The following is an 11,224-nucleotide window of genomic DNA, read 5'->3' on the forward strand; positions in this document are numbered from 1 at the left end:
CCTACCGCCCCTCCTTTCCCGTTTTTTTACTTCCTTGGTTTGCTGACTGGTTGGTATCTTTGGGAGTATAGGTTCCTAGAGTTATCACTATCTGAGGCTTCATTAAATACTTCAATTGAATCAGGTTCCGAGGAGCTGAAACTGACTCTATTCAGACATACTTAGCATTGGTGGCAGAAGCAGGAGCCATAGCAGGTCGTTGGAGGAGAGAGACAGGACAGGGGAGGTGAGCCAGTTCCTGGTGGTGTGGGAGGCAGGCAGGCATGCAGGTCCCAGCTGGTGGTGAGGTCATCTTCAGCTAGCTCCAGCTATTTAACCCTGTCGGTACGCTCGTAGCGGGGGATGTGGCGCTTGCCCCTGGCTAGCATGGGTCGGCATGGTGATAATGTATCACCAGCCGACTCATGAGCGCCCGCACGAAACAGTCCGTGCGTGCGGGAGACTTGAAATGGAGACAGGGGATAACTATCCCTTGTCTCCATGGTTTCCAAACAAAGCAGGGCCATGCTAATTGTCCTGCTTCGCTTAGAACCGCATTCATGACCAGGGCTGTTGTTGTTACAGCCCTGGCTCATGATACATTATATGTATTATACACCACATATATATTATATATATGTGTATATATATATATACATATACACTGTATATATAAACACATATACATACACACTATATATATATATATATATATATATATATATATATATATATATATATATATATAGGGACACTTCCCTTTACAATCCCCCTGTTGTCGGGGACTCGACAATGCAATTTGGGGAAGTGTTTGTGGGGTTCTATTTACCCCCTCAACCTCCCTGGTTACTGGTAATGTTCTGAGATGGAAGGAAGTATACTATTGGACCTAGATACTCGACATCAGCTATCTCCTCAAGGACATCTTCCAGCCAGTCCTCTGACTCTGGAGTCTAGTGTCCAAAGAAACTAAACCTCAAAGTTCACAGAATGAAGATGAAATTAAATCTCATAGTCCATAGAACGAAGTTGAGATAAAACTCACAGTCCATAGAACGAAGCCTCGAAGCTCATCAGACGAAGTTGAAATTAAACCTTCATAGTCCATAGTACGAAGAAACCTTTATAGTCCATAGAACGGGGTTGAAATAAACTCACAGTCCATAGAACGAAGCCTCAAAGCTCATCAAACGAACAAAGCTCATATGAAAACCTCAAAGTCCATGAACAGCAGATTTCTTGTTCTTTCTTGCTTGGAGTTTCATCCTCTTGAGTGGCGTCAGCAGTTCTTTCCAGTGGCCGATCCAATTTTAGCATGCCGACCCGTGTAAGGCTACTTGTGCCCTCATATGGTCAGCCTTGGAATGGCTTAACCCGCCTTTCAACAACCTTTTGTACGTGATCCATTACTTTTCCAACTTTTCCCAGCATCTTGATTGAAGACGAAACAATCTTTTTGGGCCGATATCCAGGTCTTTATCATGGCAGGTTATCATCCCCGAGGAGGAGTTGAGGTCTTGGTACCCAGGAATCTACTGTGGGGTGGAGCATCGCCTTCCATTTCCCCTCTGACATTCAATCCATCATCATATTGACCATACCAGTTCTCAGGTTGAGGTGGCAAATACCTACAAGGGTTTGTGTGTACCTTACCTGTCCCTAAGGGTTCCTACACACTACCCAATCACACAAACAAAGTGAAAAATAACCAAACATACAAAAATATTCCCCCCCCAAACCATAGGTATATGTACATATAGAGATTCATGCTCAAACAGCATCTCTCACTACCCCTCCATAAACACGAGAAAGGTCCACATGTAAATCGGGTGACTACAGGCTGTATATATATTCCCGCCTACACGTACATACTCACTCACTGTGGGATGGGCACGTCCTCACTGAGTATGCCTATGTTGCGGACACATATCAACACCTGGAATGTCTATATGTCTGAACCTAAAAAAAGAATTAATGTTCCACTATTAGCAAAAGAATTTATGAAATGATTGGCAGAATTTAATATGGCCTAATAATTAATAATACTTGTTAATGTTCATAGTTTTTACAGATGACACCTAATTATCCATATCAACGGGTCCTTCCCCCATCCGATTTCCCGTTAACCAATTGACGGTCTAGTATACAAAGGAAAACAAATTTTCCAATACTAATTATCCTTGAAGACCAATACATAATTCCCCTTCTTTCCAGTTCATGTATTGTCTTAAACTGTTTAATATCATGTATTTTTTAGCGTCTAATTATGTTTTAATTTTTTGATGTGAGTATTTCAGAGGTTCATATCCGACAGCCTAATAAATAGAAATTAGCATTAATATTCTATCCACTACTCTAGGATAGTTTTGAATCATTATTATCCCTCATCTTATTATTTATTACTAGCCATCAACCAATGCTGTAAGCACACAACTTACTATTAGAGCAGTGATGTTCTATCACCGGCTCTCTGTTTCAGCACCACTTCTGCTGGACAGCTCCACCGTGCTGGATAGCTTTTATTCACAGAATGCTGATGCCCTATAGGCGTCTCCCTAGTTCAACACTACTATGCTGGACAGCACCAATTTTCTGTGACATCACTAATTTTCACCTGTTGGCAACCGGATATAGACCTCGTTCTGACATTTAGTTGTTAGCATTAAAGCCATGAGGAAGGACGTGGTATACGTCTGAAACGCCTAGGCACTTTACCTACATTTTCACCCTTGCATTCGGGAATGATCTTGTTTTAACTATCCAAATAAAATTGGAACTACGTTCTGTTTTAAACTTGACTGCGCTGGACCATCGACTTCTGTCCCCTTTTTTGCAGACCCATATATACCCAGTACAGATATTGTTGTAGATTTCACGTGCAGCCCTATGTAACACCTCTGATAACACAGTGATAGCTCTCTGAGTACAGATAATGCAGTAGATGTTACCTGTAGTCCTATGTAACACCACAGATAACACAGTAATAACGGAGTACAGATAATGTAGTAGTGTTACCTGCAGTCCTATGTAACACCACAGATAACACAGTGATAACTCTCTGAGTACAGATAATCTAGTAGATGTTACCTGCAGTCCTATGTAACACCACAGATAACACAGTGATAACTCTCTGAGTACAGATAATGTAGTAGATGTAAGAGACAAACACATGCAGAGGCACAGAGACAGACAGACACACACACACACACACACACACACACTGTAACATATACACATACAAACACAGAGACACATACTGTATACACACTACACACACATATACACACAGACACTCACCATGTATCCTTACTGACAGGATCACAAGTTTCTTTCAGGACAGGAGCTTCCTCCTCTGCTTCTTGGCTGTTATTTACTCCGTGTGTGTAACAGCAGAACACAGAGTAGAGGCAGAGCCCAGTGGCACCCCCTACGTGCTGGGAGGGTGCAGCAAGGGAGTGGACCAGTCCAGTCCTCTGACCTGAGTCATCTGACCTCATGTCACTGATGTGAGGTCAAGTGACAGGTAGGGTGATTGGACTGGTCCACTCCCTGGCCGTCACAGACCTCAGTCAGAACGACGCTGCGTCATTTCCTGGCTCTTCCTAAAGCTGCTGCAGGTGTCCGACATACAGGGCGCCTATCAGCAGCGATCAGCTGCTCTGCGCCCCCCCCCCCTTCCCTACAACTTAGTTGCGCCCGGGGCACATGCCTCACCTGCCCTCCCCCTAGCTACGCCCCTGCACATAGGATACCTGCTGCACACACCACTCACACATAGGATACATGCTGTACATGCCACTCACCCATAGGATACATTCAGTACACGCCACTCACCCATAGGAAACAAGCTATACACGCCACTCACACATAGGACACATGCTGTACACGCCACTCACACATAGGATACATGCTATACACGCCACTCACACATAGGATACATGCTGTACACGTCACTCACACATAAGATACCTGCTGCACACGCCACTCACACATAGGATACATGCTGTACACGCCACTCACACATAGGATACATGCTGTACCCGCCACTCACACATAGGATACATGCTGTACACGCCACTCACACATAGGACACATGCTGTACCCGCCACTCACACATAGGATACATGCTGTACAGGCTACTCAAACATAGAATACATGCTGTACACGCCACTCACACAAATGATAAATGCTGTACACGCCACTCACACATAGTACACATGCTGTACACGCCACTCACACCACACACCACTCACACCACACGCCACTCACACATAGGATAAATGCTGTACACACCACTTACATATAGGACACATGCTGTACACGCCACTCACACAGGATACATGCTGCACACACCACTCACACATAGGATACATGATGTACACACCACTCACACAGGATACATGCTGTACACGCCACTCACACATAGTACACATGCTGCACACGCCACTCACACATAGGATACATGCTGTACATGCCACTCACACATAGGATACACGCTGCACATGCCACTCACACATATGACACATGCTGCACACACCACTCACACATAGGATACATGCTGCACACGCCACTCACACATAGGATACATGCTGTACACGTCACTCACACATAAGATACCTGCTGCACACGCCACTCACACATAGGATACATGCTGTACACGCCACTCACACATAGTACACATGCTGTACACGCCACTCACACATAGTACACATGCTGTACACGCCACTCACACCACACGCCACTCACACATAGGATAAATGCTGTACACACCACTTACATATAGGACACATGCTGTACACGCCACTCACACAGGATACATGCTGCACACGCCACTCACACATAGGATACATGATGTACACACTACTCACACATAGGACTCATGCTGTACACGCCACTCACACAGGATACATGCTGCACACTCCACTCACACATAGGATGCATGCTGCACACGCCACTCACACATAGGACACATACTGTACAGGCCACTCACACATAGGATACGTGCTGCACACGCCACTCACACATAGGATAGATGCTGTACACGCCACTCACACATAGGATACATGCTGTACACGTCACTCACACATAAGATACCTGCTGCACACGCCACTCACACATAGGATACACGCTGTACATGCCACTCACACATAGGATATATGCTGTACACGCTACTCACACAAACGACACATGCTGTACAGGCCACTCACACATAGGATACATGATGTACATGCCACTCACACATAGGATACATGCTGTACATGCCACTCACACATAGGATACGTGCTGTACATGCCACTCACACAAAGGATACATGCTGTACAGGCCACTCACACATAGGATACATGCTGCACACGAAACTCACACATAGGATACATGCTGCAAACGCCACTCACACATAGGATACACACAGCACACGCCACTCACACATAGGATACATGCTGCATGCGCCACTCACACATAGAATACATGCTGTACACGCCACTCACACATAGGATACATGCTGCACACACCACTCACACATAGGATAAATGCAGCACATGCCACTCACACATAGGATACATGCTGCACGCACCACTCACACATAGGATACATGCTGCACGCGCCACGCACACATAGGATACATGCTGCATGCGCCACTCACACATATGATACATGCTGCACACGCCACTCACACATAGGATACATGCTGTACACGCCATTCACACATAGGATACATGCTGTACACGCCACTCACACATAGGACACATGCTGCACACACCACTCACACATAGGATACATGCTGTACACGCCACTCACACATAGGATACAAACTGTACACACCAAGCACATAGGATACATGCTGTACACGCCACTCACACATTGGATACACATTGTACACGCCACTCACACATTGGATACATATTGTACACGCCACTCACACATAGGATACATGCTGCACACACCACTCACACATAGGATACATGCTGTACACGCCACTCACACATAGTACACATGCTGTACACGCCACTCACACATAGTACACATGCTGTACACGCCACTCACACCACACGCCACTCACACATAGGATAAATGCTGTACACACCACTTACATATAGGACACATGCTGTACACGCCACTCACACAGGATACATGCTGCACACGCCACTCACACATAGGATACATGATGTACACACTACTCACACATAGGACTCATGCTGTACACGCCACTCACACAGCATACATGCTGCACACTCCACTCACACATAGGATGCATGCTGCACACGCCACTCACACATAGGACACATACTGTACAGGCCACTCACACATAGGATACGTGCTGCACACGCCACTCACACATAGGATAGATGCTGTACACGCCACTCATACATAGGATACATGCTGTACACGTCACTCACACATAAGATACCTGCTGCACACGCCACTCACACATAGGATACATGCTGTACATGCCACTCACACATAGGATATATGCTGTACACGCTACTCACACAAACGACACATGCTGTACAGGCCACTCACACATAGGATACATGATGTACATGCCACTCACACATAGGATACATGCTGTACATGCCACTCACACATAGGATACATGCTGTACACGCAACTCACACATAGAATACGTGCTGTACACGCCACTCACACAAAGGATACATGCTGTACAGGCCACTCACACATAGGATACATGCTGCACACGAAACTCACACATAGGATACATGCTGCAAACGCCACTCACACATAGGATACACGCAGCACACGCCACTCACACATAGGATACATGCTGCATGCGCCACTCACACATAGAATACATGCTGTACACGCCACTCACACATAGGATACATGCTGCACACACCACTCACACATAGGATAAATGCAGCACATGCCACTCACACATAGGATACATGCTGCACGCGCCACGCACACATAGGATACATGCTGCATGTGCCACTCACACATAGGATACATGCTGCACACGCCACTCACACATAGGATACATGCTGTACACGCCATTCACACATAGGATACATGCTGTACACGCCACTCACACATAGGACACATGCTGCACACACCACTCACACATAGGATACATGCTGTACACGCCACTCACACATAGGATACACATTGTACACGCCACTCACACATTGGATACATATTGTACACACCACTCACACATAGGATACACATTGTACACGCCACTCACACATAGGATACACATTGTACACGCCACTCACACATAGGATACACATTGTACACGCCACTCACACATAGGATACATGCTGCACACATCACTCACACATAGGATACATGCTGTACACGCCACTCACACATAGGATACATATTGTACACGCCACTCACACATAGGATACACATTGTACACGCCACTCACACATAGGATACATGCTGCACACATCACTCACACATAGGATACATGCTGTACACGCCACTCACACATTTTATACATATTGTACACGCCACTCACACATAGGATACATGCTGTACACACCACTCATACATTAGACATATGCTGTACACACCACTCATACATTAGACATATGCCGTACATCCACAAGACCACTGCAGCTAGTCATTGACCTCAGCAGTGACGCTAGCATGTACAGCACATGACCGCTGAGACCAGTGATTCGCTGCAGTGTTCACATGGATGAACGGCATGTTTTCACTAGGTTCAGTAATGGAAAGAATTGGGTCTAGCAGAGGTTGACCATTCACAGAAGCGACAGCTGGAGGTTTCTCCAAAGGCGTCGTGGGCAAATAGAGACGGTCTACTTAGGCCTGTTGGATGAAATTCGCAGCCGCTCCAGAATCCAGATAAGCGGAAACAGAGTGTGATTCTGTTTTTTTTTTAATTCTCATTCCAATAAGATATTAATACATATAACAAAAAACAATCCCGACCCCTCCCCCAACCTAATCCTAATACAAAAAACCTTACTTATACATAACAAAGTGCATTTTAAGCGTATACATATGTATTATTAGTTTAAAAAAAACAAAAAAACCTTCAACTCTCTCCCATACGTAGCTCTCCGACCACCCTCACATCTTTACCCAATTGTCATCCTTGAGTTGAACATAACCCTTTGTTCATCTGTCATGCTCTTGATCCATGGTTTCCATAGTTGTTCAAATGTAACGTTTTTATTTTTGCTATTATAATATCCAAACTCCATGTTTATATTCCTTAGTATTATTCTGTGCCATGCTTACCCAGAATTGGTGAACCATAGGACAATTCCAAAACAAGTGCGAGAAATCTGCCTCTGATATCCCACATCTGACGCATTTCCCGCAATTTTTTCCCGTAAACCTTTTCATTTTCTTTGGCGTTAAATACAAACAGTGTATAATAAAATATTATGTCATTCTATGGGATCTATTCAATTAAAATTTACCAGTGCATCTGCTTATTTTTCTCCATTCATTGTCATCTATTATCCCAAAAATATATTCCCACTCCCCCCTTCCTCTTTGATTCCCCTCCCCTCTAGACTCGCATTTTAATTTCTTATAAATCCGTTCTAGTAAACCTTTTCCCCTCCCAAATTTATATAAGTTCCATAACGAGTCAGAAGACTCCAAATGGAATAAAGTTTTATCCCGAGTCACAATCACCGCGTGATGTAATTGAAAATATTTACATCTCATATGTGAAGGAATATTTAATTCTGTACTCAGTGTATCCCAATCTTTCAGATTGCCATTAGAAAAAAAAAATGTCTAACCAACCTGAGTCCATATTTGGACCATCCACTCCAATCAGTTATTTTATTAACCTCTAATATATTAAAGTTGACAAATAATGTTGTGAAGCTCAATGCTCCATTTAAATGAAACATTTTTCTTAATTTAACCCCAATTTCATGCATCATATATATTGTTGGATAGGGAAAACGAAAGAATAGAGGATCCAGTGCAATTAGTTATAATAGAACATTGTTCCAATTTTATTTTGGGTATTTAAAACAAGATCAGTCCCGAGTGTAATACTTAGAGATAGATAGGTAGGTGCCTACACGTTTCAGACGCACACCACGTCCTTCCTCATGGCTTTTTGTTAAATGACAAACTATCAGGGGGAGGTTTATATCCGGTTACCTACAGGTGGTAATTAAAACTAGTAGCTGAAACTAGTTCAGCAAAGTAATGCTGTTGGTTCAGCAAAGTGATGCTGTCCAGCATATTGGTTTTTGAACACAAGAGGGCGCACAACTGGCTTGAGCAATTTATGAATGGAAGCTATGTATCGTAATGGAGCTGTCCAGCAGAATGGTGCTGAACTGAAACGCCGGTAAAGTGTTATGTTGTTATTCTATAGTAGTTGTCATGTTTATCATATTATTGACACTGAAAATGTCCAAAATGATGGGGATACCAAATGTTCTAGTTGTAGCTTAATGAAATGGTATTTCATTTGTAAGGCTGACGGATATAAACCTCTTTTATGCTCACATCGAGAAATTAAAAATATGTATTATAGGCTAAAAAATTCAATATTTCAAACAATTTAAAATAAGTTCTGAAACTTGATAAACTTATAAGTGATGGGCTAAATAGTGGTGTACTGACAAAAAAAAACAATCAGAATATATTACTGTACAATGCCCTACTATCCCAATCATGCACGCATTACCCAAAACACATAAAGGTATAGTTCCTCCTCCCATGCGTCCCATAGTGTCAGGGATAGGTTCAATGACAGGAAAACTCTCGGAATGGTTAGATTCCCTGCTACAACCTCTAGCAGTAAAAACCCCGGGTCATTTACGTGACACAAGAGATGTTTTATGCTCATTTGTAGATAAAAAGTGGAAAGATGAATTTACATGGTTGAGTTGTGACGTGACCTCTCTTTATACCAGTATCCCTCACCATATAGCCAGGGGTGAACCTAGCCCGTCTGCCGCCTGAGGCGAACTATAAAAAGGCGCCCCCCCCCAAATCTATCAGAGTTTTCTCATTCCTAGCTGTACACATCAAACACGCAATATATACATTTTTTAAATAGGAAAGCATTTGATGTTTATTTGTTAGGCCCTGTTCACACAGAGTATTTTGACGAGTTTTTGGGCACGGAAACCGCTGTGCAAAACTCGTCAAAAACCGGCCGAAAATGCCTCCCGAGAAAGAAGGGACATGCCCTATCTTCGCACGTTTATGCCTCTGACCTCCTATTGACATCAATGGGAGGCAGAGAAAGGGTATTTCGCAGAGTTTTTTGCCCGTAGCACTCAATAGCCGTGAGCGAAAAACGCGATGAAAATCGCGGCACACGACGTGCAGGAAGGACAAAATCTGCCACAAAATCCCAAACAGAATTTTGAGGCAGAATTTTCCTCCTGCAAAAAACTCAGTGTGAACATAGCCTTAGGCTATGTTCACACGGAGTATTTTGCCGAGTTTTTTGACACGAAAACCGCGTCGCAGAACTCGGCAAAAACGGCCCGAAAATGCCTCCCATTGATTTCAATGGGAGGCGTCGTCGTCTTTTTCCAGCGAGCAGTAAAACTGCCTCGCGGGAAAAAGAAGCGACATGCCCTATCTTCGGGAGCTTCCGCCTCTGACCTCCCATTGACTTCAATGGGAGGCAGAGAAAGCGTATTTCACGGTGTTTTATGCCCGCGGCGCTCAATGGCCGCGGGCGAAAAACTCTGCGAAAATCGGCGTGCTGGGAGAGGAAAATCTGCCTGAAACTTCCAAACGCAATTTTGAGGCAGATATTCCTCCTGCAAAATACTCCGTGTGAACATAGCCTTAACCCCTTAACGACCAAGGACGAAAATGAACGTCATGGTCGGGTGCTAGTTCCCGCACCATGACGTTCATTTTCGTCCGCATTTCAAACTGTCACTCTGTGTAAACACAGAGTGACAGATCCGCGCTGACAGTTGTCCCCGACAGCTGAGACATCAGTCTTGCCGGACAGCGGACCATCGCCGCTGATTTCGGCACTTAATCCCTTAAGTGCGGCGACGGATTGCCGTCGCCGCATTTAAGTGGTTTGAAGCACATCAGCAGCCCCCACGAAGTGATCGTGGGGGCTACCGATGCTTGTCACGGTCAGATAATGACCTCCGGGTTGCCATGCACGGAAGCCTTGGAGGAACAGCCTCCGGCCGTTCCTCCTCTGCTTCCTGTCAGTGTGACAGTCACGTCACAATGACAGAGTACATCACACTACGTGTGTAGTGTAATGTACTCTAGCAGCGATCAAAGCTGCAAGACT

The sequence above is a fragment of the Rhinoderma darwinii genome, unplaced genomic scaffold, assembly GCF_050947455.1.
Source record: "Rhinoderma darwinii isolate aRhiDar2 unplaced genomic scaffold, aRhiDar2.hap1 Scaffold_81, whole genome shotgun sequence".
Taxonomy (NCBI): domain Eukaryota; kingdom Metazoa; phylum Chordata; class Amphibia; order Anura; family Rhinodermatidae; genus Rhinoderma; species Rhinoderma darwinii.